Genomic DNA, 20047 nt, shown 5'->3' with positions numbered 1-20047 from the left:
AGGACAGAGCCTTGTGGTCCCACTTGATTCATTCTTCCACTTGGATGTGCAGCCATTTATTATTGTTCAATAAATTTTATTGAAAACACATTTTGACAGGTTATGACAAGATCACATGAGTTGAGGATAGTTTGACATAAATGATAGAACTTGATGTAGAATTCTATTATGATCACTCTGAGTACGATCACTTCGCCAGTTGCAGGGCCGGATTTAGAAACCATAGGGCCTTGGGCAATGGATTTGGTGGGGGGCCCTTGTTCCTCCCCAGCAAACAGATATCGCAGAGTCCCCATATAATTAAAATTACCAAAAACTGAATGTGGTTTAATTGGTAGCGAAAGATATTTTCAATAATTATTGTTGTAGTAGTTTTGGTTATTTTGTTTTTGAAAAAGAATCTTTAAAATAAATGAAATAAAAATGTACTTAAGTGGGGCGTGGCCAGCAACCGATGAGACTGGCCGCATGATCTAAGGGTTCCCGCTGTAGATCAGCACTTACTACGATCCTGCAGTAATCCTGGGATCCCTGCCTGATCCAGCTGCTAGACATCCACTTTATCTTCTGCTCTGCCGGTGAGGGAGACCAGGAGCAGTGAGAGGAGGCTCTGGGGCCGCGGCGCTGAAGGCGAGTACTCTCTGAAGCGTGGGAGCTGCCACGAGCGGGGCCATAGAGGTGAAGCAGTACTCTGAAGACCCCGCTTTCCATTCTGTCAAGCCAGCGCTGGGAAGAAACAAGGAGTGGAGACGGAAGGTGAGGGCTCCAAAGTGCAGGCGCTAAAATCTGATCCCACCAGCAGAGACTGCGGTCATCATGAGCCGGGCTGCGCAGTGAAGAGAAGAGTCTGCGACAACCGCTCTTCTTCCTGACAAGCAAGTGCAGGTCAGGGGCAGTGAGCGGTGTCGGGAGGTGAGGGCTCCGGAGTGCAGGCGCCAACATCCTGAAGGGGGACTGACCCTCTGACAGCGGCCTGCAGTGGTGTTCAAGTTCCCTGAAGCTGCTGAGGGGCTGGGAAGGCAGCTAGCAGTGACCTCTAGGTGGTGTAAGCGGCCATAGGGGAGAGGAAGCCCCTGCTGAAGAGTGCTGGGCTGCTTTGAAGAAGAGGCAGGCTGAGGCTACAAAACCCCTGCATATACAGGCTTAAAGGGGTTGTGCCGCGGCAGCAAGTGGGGTTAAGCACTTCTGTATGGCCATATTAATGCACTTTGTAATATACATCGTGCATTAAATATGAGCCATACAGAAGTTATACACTTACCCCCTCCGGTGCTGGCGTCCTCGTCTCCATGGCGCCGACAAACGCTGTCTTCTCCTTCCATTAGATGCGCTTGCGCTGTGCGGTCTTCTGCTCTGTTCAATGGGGCAGCTCCGGCGTGCTCGCGCCGGAGAGCTGGTCTGCGCATGCGCAGAAGACATGTGCGGCGCGAGCATGCCGAGCGGTCCCATTCAACAGAGCAGAAGACCGCACAGCGCAAGCGCATCTAATGGAAGGAGAAGACAGCTTTAGTCGGCGCCATGGAGACGAGGACGCCAGCACCAGAGGGGGTAAGTGTATAACTTCTGTATGGCTCATATTTAATGCACGATGTACATTACAAAGTGCATTAATATGGCCATACAGAAGTGCTTAACCCCACTTGCTGCCGCGAGACAATCCCTTTAAGGAAGAAGCTGAGCAATTAGCTAGCACTGTTAATTAGTAAAGGAGATATTGAAGCCTGCCACCTGTAAAAGGAAACGGGAGGGATTGTATACAGAAACCATACCCTGAAGCTAGAAGCAGATATATGCATATAAGCTTGTGCACAGTCGCAGTGTGTATTGGGTACTTTCTACATTAATAAAAGCCCAGAAGATACTGAACCTATACTCATATTTACATATCAAGTTATTTACAGGCCTCCTGGAGGGCCTCTTATCATTAAGGCAAGATCACTTCCAAAACAAAGAAAAGAGGGAATCGGCCCGACATGGGACCCACAAAACAAACTCCCTCTATAGACAGACTTAAAACCTTCGCTAGAAGAGAACCCCAGGATGCCCCAGGTCCAAATTCCTCTCCGACTACATCACACAATGATACGTCTGGATCCCCCAGCCCCGTTAAAACCCTAATGAACACAGATTTGACTTTACACCAACTTTCTGATCAACTCCTGTCGGCCATTCAGAAATCTACCAAGGCACTCACAGGAAACATTGATGAGGTCAAAGTAGATGTCGGCCTCCTGCCACAAGACCTAAAAAATGTAAGGGACCGTGGGGCCCATGTGGAGAACCGAGTCTCCAATATTGAAGATGTTACCACTCCAATGTCAAACACAATGCAGGAGCTCACTCAAAAGGTTGAATCATGGTGGCAAAAAGTGGACGACCTGGATAATCGTTCCAGGCGCAATAACCCCCGAATTGTGGGCCTTCCTGAGCATAAAGAAGGTCAACGCCCAGAGGATTTCATGGAGCGTAGGCTGCGTGGGCTGTTTCCTGAGGCTCCTTTATCCACAGCTTTCATGATCGATTGGAACCATCGAGTTCCCATGCGTCCTCCTATACCTGGAGCCCCTCCAAAGACCCCTATTGGCAAGACTACTTAACTGCAGAGACTGAGACATGATCCTACAAGCGGCCCATAAACATGGTCCGATCCGCCAAAGAACGCATCAGTATCGATATTCCCCGACTTCTCCGCAGACTTCCAAAGGCAAAGAGCATCGTTCACCAGGATTAAACGCAAGCTGCGAGACCTCCAGCTGCCCTACTCCATGGCGTATCCTGCTGGGCTAAGAGTGGTGGACGGCGATCACACCAGATTCTTCATGACCCCAGCGGAGGCGGAAGAATGGCTGCTTAGCAGAACACGCGCCGAGAAGCCCTATTATTTGTCGCCCGACCTTTGGTTAAGAACATGGGACTGCAGTGAGTTAATCCATTAAAGTACTCTTGTTCGTTATGACCCTGTTATACATATTTTACACTAATGGTGGACATTTTACATGCATAACCCAGGTGCTCCGACTACTGGTTGGACTCGCACATATTGAGCGGAGGGGACACACTACCTACGGTTGACACAATCTTATCGAGCGCTAGATACGGATAGGGTGTCTATTCTCTGGAAATATTGCACGTGCTCCTTTCCTAATGTTCTATATTTGCCATAGGCAGGGAACCCCTTTAATTTGTTTTGAGTATAGTGTTGGTCCAAGCTATTGATACTGCTAATCTACTATAGTACCCCATGTGTAGAGAATGTGGTTTCGTACTACACAGGTACCCCCATTACCCTTTTGGCCATGAGTTAGGTCATGTTATAGTTTGTTTAATCGCGCATAACAAGCTGATTTATAGTTTGTTGTATTGTTTTTATATCTTTACACTGTCCTCCATACTATATCACTCAAACTGGATGATATGCTACTCCAAATTATTGAGGTGCTTGTCTACTATGCCTTATTATATATACTATAGCGCAGGTGTAGGAAGGTGCCATCAATTTGCTGAAATTGCTGAAGTTAACCTGAGCGCAATTTACTTCTCTTTCATGTGTCAATGGGTGAAATAACCTTTTTATCATGGAATGTCAAGGGTATGGGCTTAGCGAGGAAGCGCTCCATGATATTTTCTCTGGTGCGTTCCTGCGGTCCCTATATAGTCTGCTTATGGTGGAACCAGGCGTGAGGTGGGTCTCCTGGAGTCCTGTCCAAGCCCTGGGTACAGTGCTCATATCACTCTTGTCTCACGTCCTATTCCAGAGGAGTGTCTTTATTAATCCGACGCTCCCTTCGTTGGGAGCTCGAGTAGTCTAGAATCGATCCAGAGGGCAGATTCATCCACATAAAAGCCAAAATGAACAATGAACCCGTAATTATCCTATGTTGTTCTAATCCTCCTCCTGCCTCCATCTCTATATTGATGGAGGGCATTGCATTTGAAGCACCTGTAATTTGTATGTGAGATATGAATATGATAGTGGACCCGGCCTTGGATAGATTTGGGGGCAATGTTGGCTTGGGAGGAGCTGCGGGACCAACAAGATTGGCTTCTGCGATTTCAGTCGCAGGCTGGATTGATTTATGGCGAGTATTCCACCCAAATTCCCAAGAGTTTTCATGCCACGCTGCTCAAAATCATGCCCTTAGTCGCATAGACTATATATTTGGGTCCCCGTCCCTATTCTCTAAGGTTGGCACTATTGTGTATCTCCCAAGAGGAGTTTCAGATCATTCCCCAATTTGGCTAGCTTTTAAATCCCCTGATCCACCCCCAAAAGAGGATGGAGGGTACACCCATTCTGGCTATCTTTGTTCAGTCCTACAGATCGTATCCCGGACCAGATACAAGTCTATTTTGAGGTGCATGACCTGGCCCCGGGTTGTACCCTGATGTGGGATGCGTTTAAGGCACACCTCCGATGATGCATTACATCTTCTATATCCCTCATTAAAAAGGCTGCGGCAAGGGAGGAGGAGGATCTGGCGGAGCTGTGTAGGTCCATGGACAGGGCATTTGTTACTGACCCCACAGAGACCAATAAGACAAGGTGGCTGCAAATAGGGAGAGATTATCTCATGTGCCTGAGAGAGAAGGCTCAGCGCCGCCTGTTCTTCAGCAGGCAGACATTCTTTGAATTTAGGTAATCAGTCTAGTAAACTCCTGGCATATGTAGTTCTCCAACACTCCTCATCACCACTGGTGCTGCGCATAAAATCAGAAGACGGTGTTGTGCTCACGGATCCAACTGCTATCCTGGGCAGATTTAGACAATTTTATGAGAATCTGTACCAAACCCAAATCACCTATACAGATGAGGAATTGGATGCATTTCTAATGAATATTGCTTTTCCAAGGTTGCAGGAGGACCATGTGTCCTTATTAGAACCCCCCATCTCTGCTGAGGAGATAGACTGCAGGGCCTGCTCAATGTCCGGGGGTAAAACCCCAGGACCCGATGAACTCCCTCTGGAGGTATATTTACAGTATAAGGAGTTGTTGGTCCCGCAGTTGCTCCTGCTATATAATGGTGCCCTGGATAGGGGATGCCCCCCAGATTCCTTTAAGGAGGCCAATATAATACTTATTCTTAAACTTGATAAAGACCTGGAGCATTGCGCTTCATGTAGACCTATCTCTCTACTGAATTTAGATTATAAAATCCTAACCAAAATCTTGGCACTTTGTTTGAACTTAGCTATACAGGACATTGTTCACCCATATCAGTCAAGATTTATACCTGAAAAATCCACTTCTGATAATATACGAAGAGTGCAGGTAGTCACACAGGTGGGGTGGAGGTGGCAGTCTGATTGGGCTCTAGCCTCACTGGATGCCGCTAAGGCATTTGACTCAGTTGAGTGGCCCTCTACTGGCGGTGCTTCATGGATTCTGATTCGGAGAAATGTTTATTAAATGGGTCTCCATAATATATAGTTCTCCAGTCGCTATGGTCTTGGTAAATAATGACTTCTACCCTTTTTCAACTAACCAGGGGGACTCGCCAGGGCTGCCCTCTCTCCCCTCTCTTGTTCGCACTGGCCATAGAACCATTGGCATTACTCCTTCGTCAAGATCCACTTTATGAAGGCATAGTAAGAGGGAAAACAGGGTTGGATTATATGCAGATGACTTGATTCTGTTTATGTCAAACCCTAAGGAAACTCTGCCACATGCTATCTGCCTGATTAATAAGTTTGGGCGTTTTTCAGGCCTATACATAAATTGGCAAAAATCCACGTTTATTCCGCTGCGAGCGAGGAACTGCACATTGGGGGATAAGATATGCAACCTCCAAGTCACCCCAAATTTTAAATACCTTGGAATACATGTATCTAGAGACTTTGCTTGTAGCTTCAATCTGAATGTGTCTCCTCTTTTCCCTTTTCTTCAGAATAAATGTAAGATTTGGAGTTCACTGCCCCTATCGGTAGCAGGTCGTATCAATCTTATTAAAATAATTCTCCCTAAATTTCTGTACTGCTTGGAACACACAGATACAATAGTACCACAAAAGTTTTTTTAATAAAACTAACTCTCTCTTACCCTCCTTCATCTGGGGTAAGGCCAGAGTGAAACTCCGTTTAGAAACCTTACAGCGCCCTAAAGATATGGCAGGCATGGCACTGCCCAACCTTAAACTATATTATCTGGCGGGCCGAATCAGATACATTCACCACTGGCTCTCTGATTCCGGCCTCCCTAACTCGGAACATCATTTGACACACTTCCTATCTGAGACCTCCCTCTGGATTGTATTGGAAAAAACAGACCTACATACTAGACTGCTCCCCATACACAGATTGGCCGCTAGAGTCTGGCCGATGTGTAAGCAGATCACTAGGTATGAAGACACTCCCCTGGAAACCCCCCTATGGGGTAATAGAGCACTCCCACACTTGTTGAATCTTCCAGATACGCAATTCTGGATAGATCTTGGAATCCCCTCCTTGGAAAACTTGTACATTAATGGTGCTTTGGCTTCCTTTAAGCAGCTGCAGCAGCTTGACCAGATCCCTAGAACCAGCTTCTACAGATACCTTCAACTAAGACATGCGCTCAACACCCAATTCCCACATCAGTCTCTTTCCAACTACCCCTTGATAGGAGTTTTGCGCATGTAGGGACCTAGGGGGTTAATCTCACAGATATATATGCACCTCTTCCAAGCTAAAATTTCACACGTGGAGCTGGGGGTCTTGGACAAATGGTGAGAAATGATCCCCTCGCTCTCTGAAGAGGAGTAGAGTACCGCAATGTCCTCCTACACTTCAGTCTCGCCAGCAGCTAACAACAAGATGATCCAACTACACATTATACATCAATGTTACTTGACACCAAGCAGACTCTTTAGGATGGACAGAACCTCCAAGACACAATGTCATCGCTGTCAGACACCCAACGCTAACTGTACCCATCTGATGTGGAGCTGCCCGGTGGTACACTCCTTCTGGACGGAGGTTACAGACCTCCTGGGACAACTATTGGGGGTGCCACTGCCACCACACCCCGCTGTATGTCTGCTAGGTATACTGGATGAAGAGCGGTGGCAATTCCATACCTGCATTTTTCTTGGTGAGGTGCTGTTTCTGGCCCGTAAGGCTGTAGCATTGTGCTGGATGGATAGAAGACCCCCGACGCTCCCCCAATGGCGCAATCTTGTCAATTCCATTCTTCTGTATGAAAAAATAATATATAAAAATAGAAAATGTCCAGATAAATTCTACAAAATCTGAGGGATTGGGTGCTCATCAGCCACAACCCACACAAAATGCATTTCAGCAGTTGGTGGACCAAATCTTTGACTTCATAGGTATGGGGATTATATCCTGAATTTTACCAGGTATCTTTTCAAATTTGTTATGTTATGCAGTGTATACGGTGTTCAGTAATTGTAACCGTTTTGTATGTTCGGACTGTTACACTCAGATTTGTCACTGAGTAATATAATTTGATATGTCTTATATTCTCAATAAAACGAGTTTAAAAAAAATGTAGTTAAGTTGACATATTATTATGTACTAACAAAATATCCTATGACAGTGACATCATTGTAGGAAAGTTCAGTTTAACTTCGGTCATTGATCTTAACCTGTTCTTGATGAGTTTCATTTTTGAGAAGGATCGCTCTGCAGTGCAATTCGCAAGCATCATGAAAAGGTAGATTCTCAGGGAAATTTCCACATTGACAAGGGTATCCTTTACATTTCTATTATGTAATATAGTTTGTAGAGGAAACATTTGTAACGTGTTCGGGTCATAGTCTAAAGAAAAAACTTTCGTGAACTCTCACAGCTGAATCAGCTCATCTTCCAAGTAATTCTCAAGATCATCGGGATAATCACTCAGCAGCTTCTTGGCTTTGGATTGAATCTCTTCATAAGAGTAAAGACATCTAGTTTGCCAAGAAAATCAAATTGTGAGCAAATTAACGTGTAAGCAGAAAGTCTCCGTTCAAGTGAAGCTGACAACTAATCAGTGACTTGTAGGAAGGAGTTTATGCGAAGTTATCACAAGTGGAGAACTCAACCCCAGAGGCGCTGCCACAATCCAGGGGTCGTAAGCAAATGGTTACTTTATGCTGGCGTGGTTGCAGCTACTCATTTATACCGAACAACTGGGCTACCTGACATTCATAGTCAGTGAAGGAGTTTCGCTTTGATTCCATAACTGAGTGCAAAGGTCGCAGAGCAGCAATGGCAGTCTTCAAATCCAGGTGTGGGTCTTATAGGCACACATTTGTTTTGTTGGAAGCTTTAAGAATGTTGTTCCAGAATGTGCCGTATATTCCAGTTTCCAGCATAGACATCTGATCATACAGGCCACTCGTCGTGCACCGGATTTCAGCCATTTTATAGGGATTTTTCGGCAATGCTTTTCAGAGATGGCAAAAGCTGCGTACCCGTGCACAATAGCTTTTGTGGCATCAGCCTGGCAAGACCATTGCGTTGTGGAAATTCTTTGAGGTAGACAAATCTGCTTTTCCTTTCTCTTAATGTTTCTTGGCCAACTTAAGTGCTGTTACGTCTTTCACACCCGAGGAGATCAGTGGGATCCATGGCCTCAGAATACTGTTATGGATCATGGATTGTGGATCCACTCGACCAACTAACCAAGCTGAGACCAGTCCTGGAGTGGTCAGCAGCTGACTCCTCAGGTAGAGGGACTGTAGCCAGGTATTCAGAACAAACTCTGATACAGGGATACAGACCGAACTGAAAAGGCATTGACAGAACTCAGGACAAAGAGACTGAGTACATACTCGTGGACAGAGGCATGACAGACGCCAAACACCCAAAACACTCACCAGCATACCTGCACGATTAAACAGATGGAATTGCTAAAGAAGTACGAGGAATTAGTTTCTGGATTGGCCAAGTCACTTAAGCCGCAGCCCACGTCAAGGGTCCACATTGTGTCATGGTCCCAGCTTACCCCAGGATACCTTCCTGCAAGCAGGGCGATCACTCTGATAGGGACGGCCCTGCGCTGGAACCTAAAGACCTAACTAGCCCTAGATGGTAAATGAACCAAGCAGCATAGGTATACATGCACACATATACAGATGAGGAAACAGAACTGGTGACCATGCCAGCACAGTCAGATCAGAAGGCTTTAAACCGACCCAGCACAGAGACACAGAAAATTGTACAGTCAAGCAGGAACACAAGACTGCTCACACTGAACGAGGAAAAACAGCAGACCCATATGAGCACAGACCTTGGGGATTGGCTCACAAGAGCAAACCACACCCAGCCAGCACAATCAGTCACACCTGTGAAGCTGAGCTGCTGTGAAAACATGCAGAACAACAGATCCCAACAGCAAGCTCTAACAAGCGCCTTTGTTGATATTTCAAACCAATTTGAAGCTGTGAAAAATACGTAGAGCTCCTCAAGAAAGCAAAAAAATTGGACAGCTGCTGGACAGCACTCAGCTGCTTCTTTTCCCACAAGATTTAAGCTGTGGGCGGCACAAGGTACCCAGATTGCTTTGGGATTTTCCGCTCTAATCTTAGGTTGAAAGCAATCGATTTTCCCACTGATAGCTGCTGCATTGATATATGACTGACCTTGACAGTCTGTGATATCTAGTCCATATTCGTTAAGAAATTTTGTCAATCCTTGTAGCATTTCCTCCACAGAGTGAACTTGATTTGGCAGAAATTGTACAAATTGTTTTACTGGAATCCCGTTCTCCATGTATCGAAATACCAATGATAGCTGGTTGATGTGCCCTTCATCAGATGATGAATCAAACAATATGGAGTAACTTTGAACGATTGATGCGTACAACTATTTCCTGCAATACCCATTTCCCATAATTTCGACGAGTTTGTTGCAGATAGACGATAAATAGTTGGTGATCCTCTTCACGTGCTTCTGGACGTGTAAATGTAAATTTTTTCATATTCTGCTAGAAGCGCTAACATTCCAAATTAGTTTCCATTTGAAGGGGACATGACTTTCTTTTTTTTAAATTCTTTATTTTGTCATTTTTCAAATTTCCATTTCCATACTCATCACCGTGTCATTCAGCGAAAAACGTTTTCTTCAAACATATTACAACCTTTAAACTAACCAAGTTCTGGTAACCTGGGAACATCTCATCCGCCTCTTGTTGCTTTATCTATGGTCTGTTAACTTAGAGTAAACATTTTCTACGTTGCGTGCTTGGGCCATTAATACTCTCTACTTCACTATTATGTGTAGGGTGTCGTATGGTCCAATAACTGACATTTAAGATTGAACATATTAGGAAAACCAACTGATATTTAAGAGGGGGGGTAGGGGGTAGGAATGAAGGGGAGGGAAAGCGGCGGTGGTGGTGGGGGTACAGTATCTTACGCGCGTAGCAATTGCCGGTATTCCTCTGAGCTCTGAAACGTTATCCAATGGGACCATGTCTTCCTAAATTTCTCCTGTCGCCCTTTGAGGGATGCTGTAAGGTCCTCCATCTCCATAATCCGGTTTACTGTATTAAGCCATAAGCCCAGTGTGGGTTGGGCTGTCTGCCTCCAGAGTCTGGGGATACAAGATCTCGCTGCACTCACCAAGTAGCACGTCAATGAGTTTTTATACATTGCTAGTGGTATATCGCTATGATGCAGGAGAAAGAAGGCGGGGGCCCTTGGAAGCAACCGGTCTGTAAACTTTGACGTAATCTGCCAAACCTCCGACCAAAAGTTTGCCAGGTCCGGGCATTCCCAGAAGACATGCAGCAGTGTACCTTGTCCAGTACCACATCTCCAACATAGATGTGACACCGAGAGAAATATTGCGTTTAGGAGGGAGGGCACCCTATACCACCGTGAGAGAATCTTAAATCCTGACTCTTGTATCTAGAGATTGATGAGGAGTGTGCGATTGTGAATATTCTCTCCCTTTCCTCATGGGAGAATGTGATCCCGAGTTCCGTCTTCCACTTCTGTATGTATCCTGGTGGTGACGCCTCCGACTGTATGTTGAGTATGTTGTATATCCTGGATAACGTATTTCTGGAGGGTCCTGCTTCCTTACAGATGAATTCGTATTGTGTTTTCGGACGAGTGAATGTGTTGGGTCGGGGGAGAGATAGAAGGAAGTGTCTTAACTGGAGAGTTTGCCACAGTGTCAATTGTGCTTTGTCTGCCATTTCTAGTAAGGCGCCCGTCGATAGCCATTGGCCATCTTGTATGAAATGTTCTGCTCGGTACATGCCCTCCGAAAACCAACTTTTGAAAGCCCGGTCCTCCATGCCTGGGGAGAAGGAGGGATTACCCAGAATTGGGAACATTGGGGATGGTTTAGGTGAGATGTTCACCCTGGGGTGTATTTTCGCCGCTATTGATAGTGTCGGGCCGATTGTGGGGTGTTGGGTTATTTCGAGGGGGGCCTTCTCTTGCGTCCACGGTAGCACTACAAGTGGTGTGGGGATGTGGTATTGCTCTATGTTTACCCATTGTTTAATTGTTGAGTGTCTGTGCCAGTCAATGATACGTGTTAAGTAGGCTGCTTGATAGTATCGTTTAAAGTTGGGGAGGCCTATACCCCCCTCCTTCTTTGGTCTGGAGAGCGTGTTTCTTGCTATCCGGGTAGGTTTATCTGCCCAGACAAACTTGGTCATCAGAGAGTCCAGGTTTTGGAAGAACTGTTTTGGGACTCGTATGGGGAGGGCCTGGAGCAGGTATAGCACCCTTGGGAGGATATTCATTTTCATTATTGCCCCCATACCAAACCATGAGAAAAGGCCCTTCGACCAAGAGCTGAGGTCTTGCCTTATTTTACTTAGAAGTGTTGGGAAGTTCGCTGCGTATAATCCCTCCGTTTCGGACGTCAATTTGATGCCAAGATATTGTTTATGGTCTCGCGCCCACATGAAAGGGAAAGAATCTCGGAGCTCAGATACTAATGTCTGTGGTAGTGATATGTTGAATGCCGCTGACTTGTTATAGTTGATTTTAAAGTTCGATATGTCAGAGTATTGATTAATTTCTGCTAGTAAGTTGGGTAGGGATATTCTTGGATTTGCGACAAAAAATAGGAGATCATCAGCATATGCTGCAATCTTGTGTTCTGTGTTCGGCAGCTTGATTCCCTGTACGTCGGGGTTAGAGCGGATATGTCCCAGCAGCGGCTCCAAACAGAGGACAAAAATCAGGGGTGACAGTGGGCAGCCCTGTCTAGTACCGTTACCAATCGTAAATGGTGAAGAGAGCTGACCATTCACTCTGACAGAGGCCATTGGGTTGGAATATAGGCTCTTCAGCCATGATATCATGTTTGGCCCGACTCCCATATGGGACATCGTAGCAAACATGAAGTCCCAGTCTACTCTGTCAAAGGCTTTGTCTGCGTCTGTAGATAACAGACAGATGGGGAGTGAGCTTTTTTTTGCTATGTTGATCAAGTTTATTGTTTTCGTTGTATTATCCCTAGCCTCTCTTAGTGGGACAAAACCTACCTGGTCTTTATGAATCAGGGCTTGTAGGAATGGGGAGATTCTGCCGGCTAATATTTTAGAGAACAATTTCAAATCCGCGTTTAGTAATGAGATAGGGCGGTAGCTCTGGCATTACGATGGGTCCTTCCCTTCTTTTGGGATTACCGTTATGTGGGCTTTTAGGGTGTCTCTCTGCAGTTTATTTCCTGTTGTGATGGCATTGAAGGCCTGGATGAAGTGGGGAGTAAGGATTGACGCGTATTTTTTGTAGTAAGTGAGAGTGAGCCCGTCGGGTCCCGGCGCCTTCCCTGTTTAGGAGTCTGATAGGGCTCCTTCTAGTTCCGCTGGTGTGATTGGAGATTCCATTGCATTAATGGCCTCCTGTGAGAATTTGGCTAGGTTTGAGCGTTGGAGATAGTCTACCATCTTCCTCTTTCTAGCTATCTTTTCTTGATCTGGCATTGAGGGGGCCAGATTGTATAAGGCGTGATAATAGTCTTTGAATGCTTCTGCTATCTGTTGGGGGGTGTTTCGTACTTGACCATTGGTATTTGTAATGTGCGGTACATACGTCTTGGATCTGGTGTCACGAAGAGCTCGGGCGAGTGTGCGACTAGGTTTGTCTCCGAACTCAAAAAAGTGACGTCTACATTTTACTAAGCTCGCCTTTGCTTGACTTAGGCAGAGCGAGCGTACCTTCTCCCTGAGTTGCGTCAGTTCTGCTCCCCTGTCGTCTCCCTGAGGAGTTTTATGAATGAGTTCTAGCGTTCTGATTTGGGAGAGCAGTCCCCTGAGCTGAGCACTGCGCTCCTTTTTGATACGTGAGCCCAGGCTAACGCACACACCTCGGATGACACACTTATGTGCCTCCCATGTCGTTAACGGGTCTACATCTGGGGTATTGTTATAGTCAAAGTACTCTTGTAGTGCCTTGCTGATCTCTTCAGAGGTATTTGGATCACTGATTAGGGATTCATTTAATCTCCAGTGCCATATTCTGTCGTGTATGGATGGGAGTGCTAGGGATAATGTAATCATGGCGTGGTCCGATACTGTGATATTATCTATGTCTGCCGAGACCAGGGTGGATAGGGTCGAATGGTGTATGAGAAAATAATCTATTCTGGAGTAAGAGTTATGTGGTGCTGAGAAGTATGTGTAATCTCTTGTGGTGGGGTGTGCGATCCTCCATGCATCAACTAGTTGGTGTTTATGAAGTGTTTTCCGTATCCTGCGGTGTGTCGCTAATGGCAGACTGCTACTTCCTCTAGATGTGTCTATGTGTGGGTCTAAGGTGATATTGAAATCTCCCCCTAGTATCAGGGTGCCCTCCTTGAATTCCTCTAAGTCCTCCAGGGTCCTTTCCAAAAAGGTCACCTGGTTGGAGTTAGGGAGATACACTGCTGCTAGTGTGACCGGTGCGTTGGCTAGCTTACCCTTAAGAAAGAGGTATCTGCCTCCTGGATCACAGCACGTCTCCACGTGCTCCCAAGGTAGCGAGTTGGCGATGAGGATAGAGACCCCCTTTGATTTGGACTCGTGATTTGTGCTATGGTAGGTGTTCGGGAACCTGGCATCTGAGAACTTCGGGAGTGCGTCTGTCCGGAAGTGCGTCTCCTGGACGAAGGCCACCTGTGCTCTTCTTTTCCACAGAAGATGGAGGATGGAGGACCTTTTTTCCGGGGTGTTCAGTCCCTGTACATTAAGAGAAACAACCATAAAGTTAGCGGGGCGGGAGACCATGTTTGTTCTGGTGGAGTAGAGTTATGGTACTCCTGAAGCGTAAGAGTGGGTCTTGGAAAGGGGGAGTAGGTAGGGAGGAAAGTGGGGGGGGGGGGCACAGGAGGGGAAGGATGGACTCACAGGGGTGACAGTATCTATAACCTAGACAAAGGGTCTGTTCCCCCGAATTTGGGGGTTTAATCAGAGCCTCTGAAGCCCTACTTGGGGAACGTGAGATTGCGTAGGGTCAGCAAGGGCGCTCTTGGACTCAAAGCGCGTTCAAACAGGTAACAAGATAACTATTCCTATTCTATTAAAGGAGATGTCTCGAGGAAGCAGTTAATTTTTTTTTTGCCCAGTCCCCCCCATTAAACACACATTACTAAGCCCCCCTGTAAATGACATTTCTAGCTGGTTCGTACTTACCGTTCCAGCGTTTCAGCAAGTTATAAAAGTTTCCTCAAGATGGCCGCCGGCTCTTTCCCAGTCGCTCGCTGCAGCCCGACGTGCGCGCTCCCGAGACGCCGCCAGCTGTGTCTCCATGGCAACCGGACGCATCGCAGCCGCCGACCAGACGCCCCGCAGCCGCCGACCAGACAGCAGGTAACCGGCGCTAGCCCCCGGCTCCCCAGCGCTAGTTCCCCCGGCGCAGCGACAGCCCCCCCGGCCTAGCGACAGCCCCCCCGGCCTAGCGCTAGCTCCCCCGGCGCAGCGACAGCCCCCCCGGCCTAGCGACAGCCCCCCCCATCGCAGCGACAGCCCCCCCGGCCTAGCGACAGCTCCCCCGGCCTAGCGACAGCCCCCCCCATCGCAGCGACAGCCCCCCCGGCCTAGCGCTAGCTCCCCCGGCCCAGCGACAGCCCCCCCGGCCTAGCGACAGCCCCCCCCCCCATCGCAGCGACAGCCCCCCCGGCCTAGCGACAGCCCCCCCGGCCTAGCGACAGCCCCCCCGGCCTAGCGACAGCCCCCCCGGCCTAGCGCTAGCTCCCCCGGCGCAGCGACAGCCCCCCCGGCCTAGCGACAGCCCCCCCCATCGCAGCGACAGCCCCCCCGGCCTAGCGACAGCTCCCCCGGCCTAGCGACAGCCCCCCCGGCCTAGCGCTAGCTCCCCCGGCCCAGCGACAGCCCCCCCGGCCTAGCGACAGCCCCCCCCATCGCAGCGACAGCCCCCCCGGCCTAGCGACAGCCCCCCCCATCGCAGCGACAGCCCCCCCCATCGCAGCGACAGCCCCCCCCATCGCAGCGCTAGCTCCCCCGGCCTAGCGACAGCCCCCCCGGCCTAGCGACAGCCCCCACGGCCTAGCGACAGCCCCCCCGGCCTAGCGACAGCCCCCCCCCATCGCAGCGACAGCCCCCCCATCGCAGCGACAGCCCCCCCCGGCCTAGCGCTAGCTCCCCCGGCGCAGCGACAGCCCCCCCGGCCTAGCGACAGCCCCCCCCCCATCGCAGCGACAGCCCCCCCGGCCTAGCGACAGCCCCCCCGGCCTAGCGACAGCCCCCCCGGCCTAGCGCTAGCTCCCCCGGCGCAGCGGCAGCCCCCCCCGGCCTAGCGACAGCCCCCCCGGCGCAGCCCGGCGCAGCCCGGCGCAGCGGCAGCCCCCCCCCCCCGGCGCAGCGGCAGCCCCCCCCCGGCGCAGCGGCAGCCCCCCCCCCCCGGCGCAGCCCGGCGCAGCGGCAGCCCCCCCCCCCGACCCATCACTTACCTGGGAGGCTTCTCGGGGCTGCTGGGCTGGGCTGGGCTGGTCTTCTCCGCTGGGCAGCTCCAGTTTCTGCACCTTCCTCTAACAGAGGATGGTGCAGAATGGCCGCTTCAGCGCGCTCCCGAGCAGTGACAGCTCGTCTGCGCATGCGCAGAAGAGCTGTAGCGGGGAGCACACTGAAGCGGCTCGTGCTGAATGGAGAAGACCGGACTGCGCAAGCGCGTCTAAAAAAGCAAGCTGCCAGCGAATTTAGACGGAACCATGGAGACGAGGACGCTAGCAACGGAGCAGGTAAGTGAATAACTTCTGTATGGCTCATATTTAATGCACAATGTACATTACAAAGTGCATTAATATGGCCATACGGAAGTGTATAACCCCACTTGGTTTCGCGAGACCACCCCTTTAATTATTCAACCGCGAACTGCTTACACATTCGGCCTGTCCGTTTAGCCGCATATTATAAGGTCTGTTCTGAAAGGAAACAAAGAACATTAAAACAGAAGAGAAGAGAGGAGAAGTAAGTGATTGTGGTTATAGTGGAGAGCCAGCCGCTCCGTTAATTTTCTTGAAAGTTCGAGGGTGCAGGCTTGTCGGGTCCAGTCGTATTGTTAGGTAGTGTCCTGTGTCCTTGAGCGGTATCAGGAAGGTCGTGGCCTAGTCTGGCCTTGAAGACCGGGGGTTTGAGGCCCTCGATGTTCAGGTCCCCTACGCATTGGGGGGGATTGAGTCCATTGGGGCAGTCCAGTCCGGACCGCCGGTACCTCCAGGAAGTTGAATGCCCCCTCAAGGTCTGAGGGAGATTTGACCGTAAAGGTACGGCCGCGTTTGCGTAAAATCGGGTGGAACGGGTGTCCCCATCTGTATGTCGCATCTGTTCTACGTGCCGCGTCTAGTAATGGGCGGATTAGTCTCCGACTGTTGAGTGTTAATCTTGAGACGTCTGGCAGGATTGTGATCTCTGTCCCATTGAAACTAACTGTTCCCTGTTCCCATGCAAGTCGTTGGATCTCCTCTTTCTGCCTGTAGAAGTGTATGCGACAAATGACGTCTCTGGGGACATTGGGGTTCCACGGCTTCCCGCCCATCAGACGATGTACCCTGTCCATTTCTATAATTCTGTTTTCAGGGCGTTGTAGCAGCTTGTTAAAGATGGACGTTACACATTCGTATAGGGCGTCTGGGGGTACGTCCTCCGGGATACCTCTTAACTTTAGGTTGTTGCGGCGACCCCTATTCTCTATGTCATCTAGATGAAAGGTAAGATCTCTGAGCTGCTTCTGTTGCTTTTCTATTGTGAAGGATAGTTGTTGAAAGTCTATAGATGACACCGTCGGGGTCTGCTCTAGTGTGGTCACCCATTCCGCCAGGGTTTGTATGGAATGATTAACTGCAGAGATGGCTCTCTCATGTTTGTCTTCTATACGTTGAAGTTGCAGTTCTAAGTCTGTTTTTGTCGGTAGGGCGCAAACCATGGTCCACAAAGCTTGCAAGGTTTGGGAGTCATCTAATGGTGGCTCTGGGGGTCTCTGTATTGGGCCCTTTTCAGGTGGTGTTGGGGCCCCTGTATATGGGAGAGGGGGTTTATCGGCCAGGTTATCCCCCGGGAGGGCTGTCCTGTGATGAGCATGGGTCCCTGTGTCTCCGTTTGGCATGTCTGGGGTATCTGCGGGGGCCCATGTGGGCTGCTGCATCATAGCTTTCAGGCTGTGAGAGCTCTCTCCTTCCCCTCTGCTGTTCCTCAGGTCTGGGGTGGTAGTGGGGCTCTTTCTGGCTGTGCTGGGAGCTGGTGTAGTAGTGGAGCCTGCTGCAGCCACCGGGGACTGTGCTTTTTCGCCTGCACTGCCCCTACCAGATGAGCGTGGGGTTCCGTGTACTCGCGGGCTTCCTGCTTCTCCTCCGCTCTGCATTGTCGGCTCCACGTGGCTTCCCGGCGCCATGCTGGCCGGGGGACTCCCTCCTGCAGTGGCTGTTGCAGCTCCCACGCCGTGGAGATAGCGGCGCAGCGGGGTCCCGCTGGATGGAGGGGGGTCTCCCCTCCGCTTCCCTCCCTTCTTCATCATTTTACTGGTGAGTGGTGACTGTTTGTCGGTGTGCTGATTGCTGGCGGCCGCGGAGCTGAGAGCCGTGCGTCCTCACTCTCCCATTGCTTGGCCACGCCCCCAGGGACATGACTTTCATCTTTGCCCTGGAGTGTTGGGTTTTTTTTCTACACAAATTACTTAAGTCTTTCGATGGGAAGTTCACTTTTTTTCATTTCACTTGGGGGCTCCTGGATGTCCGCCCATGTTGCCCTTGCCTAAATCCGAGCCTGGCCAGTTCTGAATCCACCTAACAGTTGCCTTGTCAATCCCATATTTGGTCATTTTTTCAATAAGTCCAGATATACTATAACTACTGCATTTCCCAGTTGGTGATTCTGTCATAGCAGACAAATCTAATTTCCTTCTATGACTTGTTTGTTACAAACCCATGCTGGCTCTGGTTAATTACTCCATTTTCATCCAAGTACTTGCATACATGCTGTTTAATAATTTGTTCAGAGCTTTAGCTTTTCTGACACTTGCCCTACAGTTTCTGCAGCCCCCATTATATTCTTCTTTAGATATTCCCCCCTCTTCCCATTTGATAAACATATTTTTCTTTGTTTATAACATGTGTACAAGTTCTGTGTTCATCCATCCTGGTCTCTTTAAATGCTTCCCATTCTTCCTTCTTTTAGGGATTGGTAACAATTGTGCTTTGAGAATTTCATTTCACAATATTTCCCAACCTTCCTGGTCATTTCTGTCCCTAAGAACATTCAGCCATTGAATTCTTCCTTTCCTCTTTCTGAGTTCAGTAAAATCTGCCTTTCTGAAATCCAACCTTGTGGTCTGAGTTTTCTCAGTTCTTCCTCCCCTTGTTATCCAACATCCAAGGATATCATGATCCCTGCCTCCTAAGGTCCCACCCACCCTTACTTCCTCAACCATTTCCTCCCTGTTGGTAAGAATTAGGTCCAAGATAGCAGATCCCCTTGTTTTCTCTTCTACCTTCTGGAAGATAAAGTAGTCAGCGAGAGCGGATAAGAATCTGTTGGATCCATTACTTTTACCTGAGAGATTCCCAACAAATGTCTGGATGGGTAAAATCTCCCATGATCACTATGTTGGGCTTTTTTGAGAGCTTGGCCATCTGATGTAGATAGAGTTCCTCCCTATCTTCTGCTTGTCCAGGCGGCCTATAGTAAATGCCTACAATGGTGTCCTTTCTGTTGTTCTCTCCTTGTATTCTTACCCAAACAGTTTCTACAGAACTCCCAGCTCTGAAGCTTGAATCTCTGTGGAGATGAATGTTCTCCTAACATACAACACAACACCTCCTCCCCTTTTATTAGGTCTATTTACTTTATGATCGGTGTCTCTTACTCCTCTACATTCCTCCTGACCTTTTTATCTTTGTTCTTACTTTCTACTTCTAATATCAGTGGAACTGGAAGTTTAATTGGAAGCTTCAGCTCCCATTGATTTCAATAGGAGTAAAGCTTCTCCCCCGACCCGGATGATGACGTCCATCCCTGCTGCACTGACAGCAGGCCAGGCTTTCAGCTGATCACAGGGGGTGCCAAGTGGTAGGTCTTGGCAATTAACTATTGATAGCCTATCCTGAGGATAGGTCATCTATAATATTTGCCTGAAAAACGCCTTTTAAAGTTTGACTGTCTGACCTGGAAGGGAGCCTGCAGCATATTGATTGACCACTCCTCCCCATGCTTGTGTATAGGGAGAGAGATGCCGGTCAGCATACTGTGGGCAGCGAGAAGCTAGCGCAGCTCGCCTCTTTCACTCTAGAGCTCTGTTCGATCTTTAACGTGTGTTTCTTCTGAATGGCGCAGTGTTTCAGAATAGCATCTACATGGGAGAACAGCATATCTGTCATGGGTTATGCCGCCCTACAGGCTCCCTTTACTCTTTTTACAATTCATATTCTTTAAGAACAGTTTGTTACTTTTACTCTTGGCAATAAGTCTCTCTCTCTCTCTCTCTCTCCATCTTTGCTGCTTTTTTTTTTTTTGCAGCTTAATGCTGCCTACTTGTTTTAGTAATTTAAACACTTTCTTTTTGTTTGTTTTTTATTGCCCCCTTTTCACCTTTATTGAGCCACATTGATTTTCCCCTAATCCTAACCATTGTATTCCTGTAAGGTATAAACTGCTTTTTTTGCCATGC

General features: G+C 48.6%; 1 protein-coding gene across 1 annotated transcript in view; it reads left to right on the top strand.

Annotated features, from left to right (window-relative positions):
• The window catches only part of EPB41L4B (erythrocyte membrane protein band 4.1 like 4B), a 222769-nt gene that overhangs the window by 194322 nt on the left and 8400 nt on the right, over positions 1 to 20047 (top strand). The gene's annotated exons all lie outside the window — the stretch shown is intronic.

Source organism: Eleutherodactylus coqui, unplaced genomic scaffold (genome assembly GCF_035609145.1).
Source record: "Eleutherodactylus coqui strain aEleCoq1 unplaced genomic scaffold, aEleCoq1.hap1 HAP1_SCAFFOLD_71, whole genome shotgun sequence".
NCBI classification, from domain to species: domain Eukaryota; kingdom Metazoa; phylum Chordata; class Amphibia; order Anura; family Eleutherodactylidae; genus Eleutherodactylus; species Eleutherodactylus coqui.
Note: the sequence above shows the minus strand (reverse complement) of the source record. Positions and strands in the feature narration are given on the sequence as shown.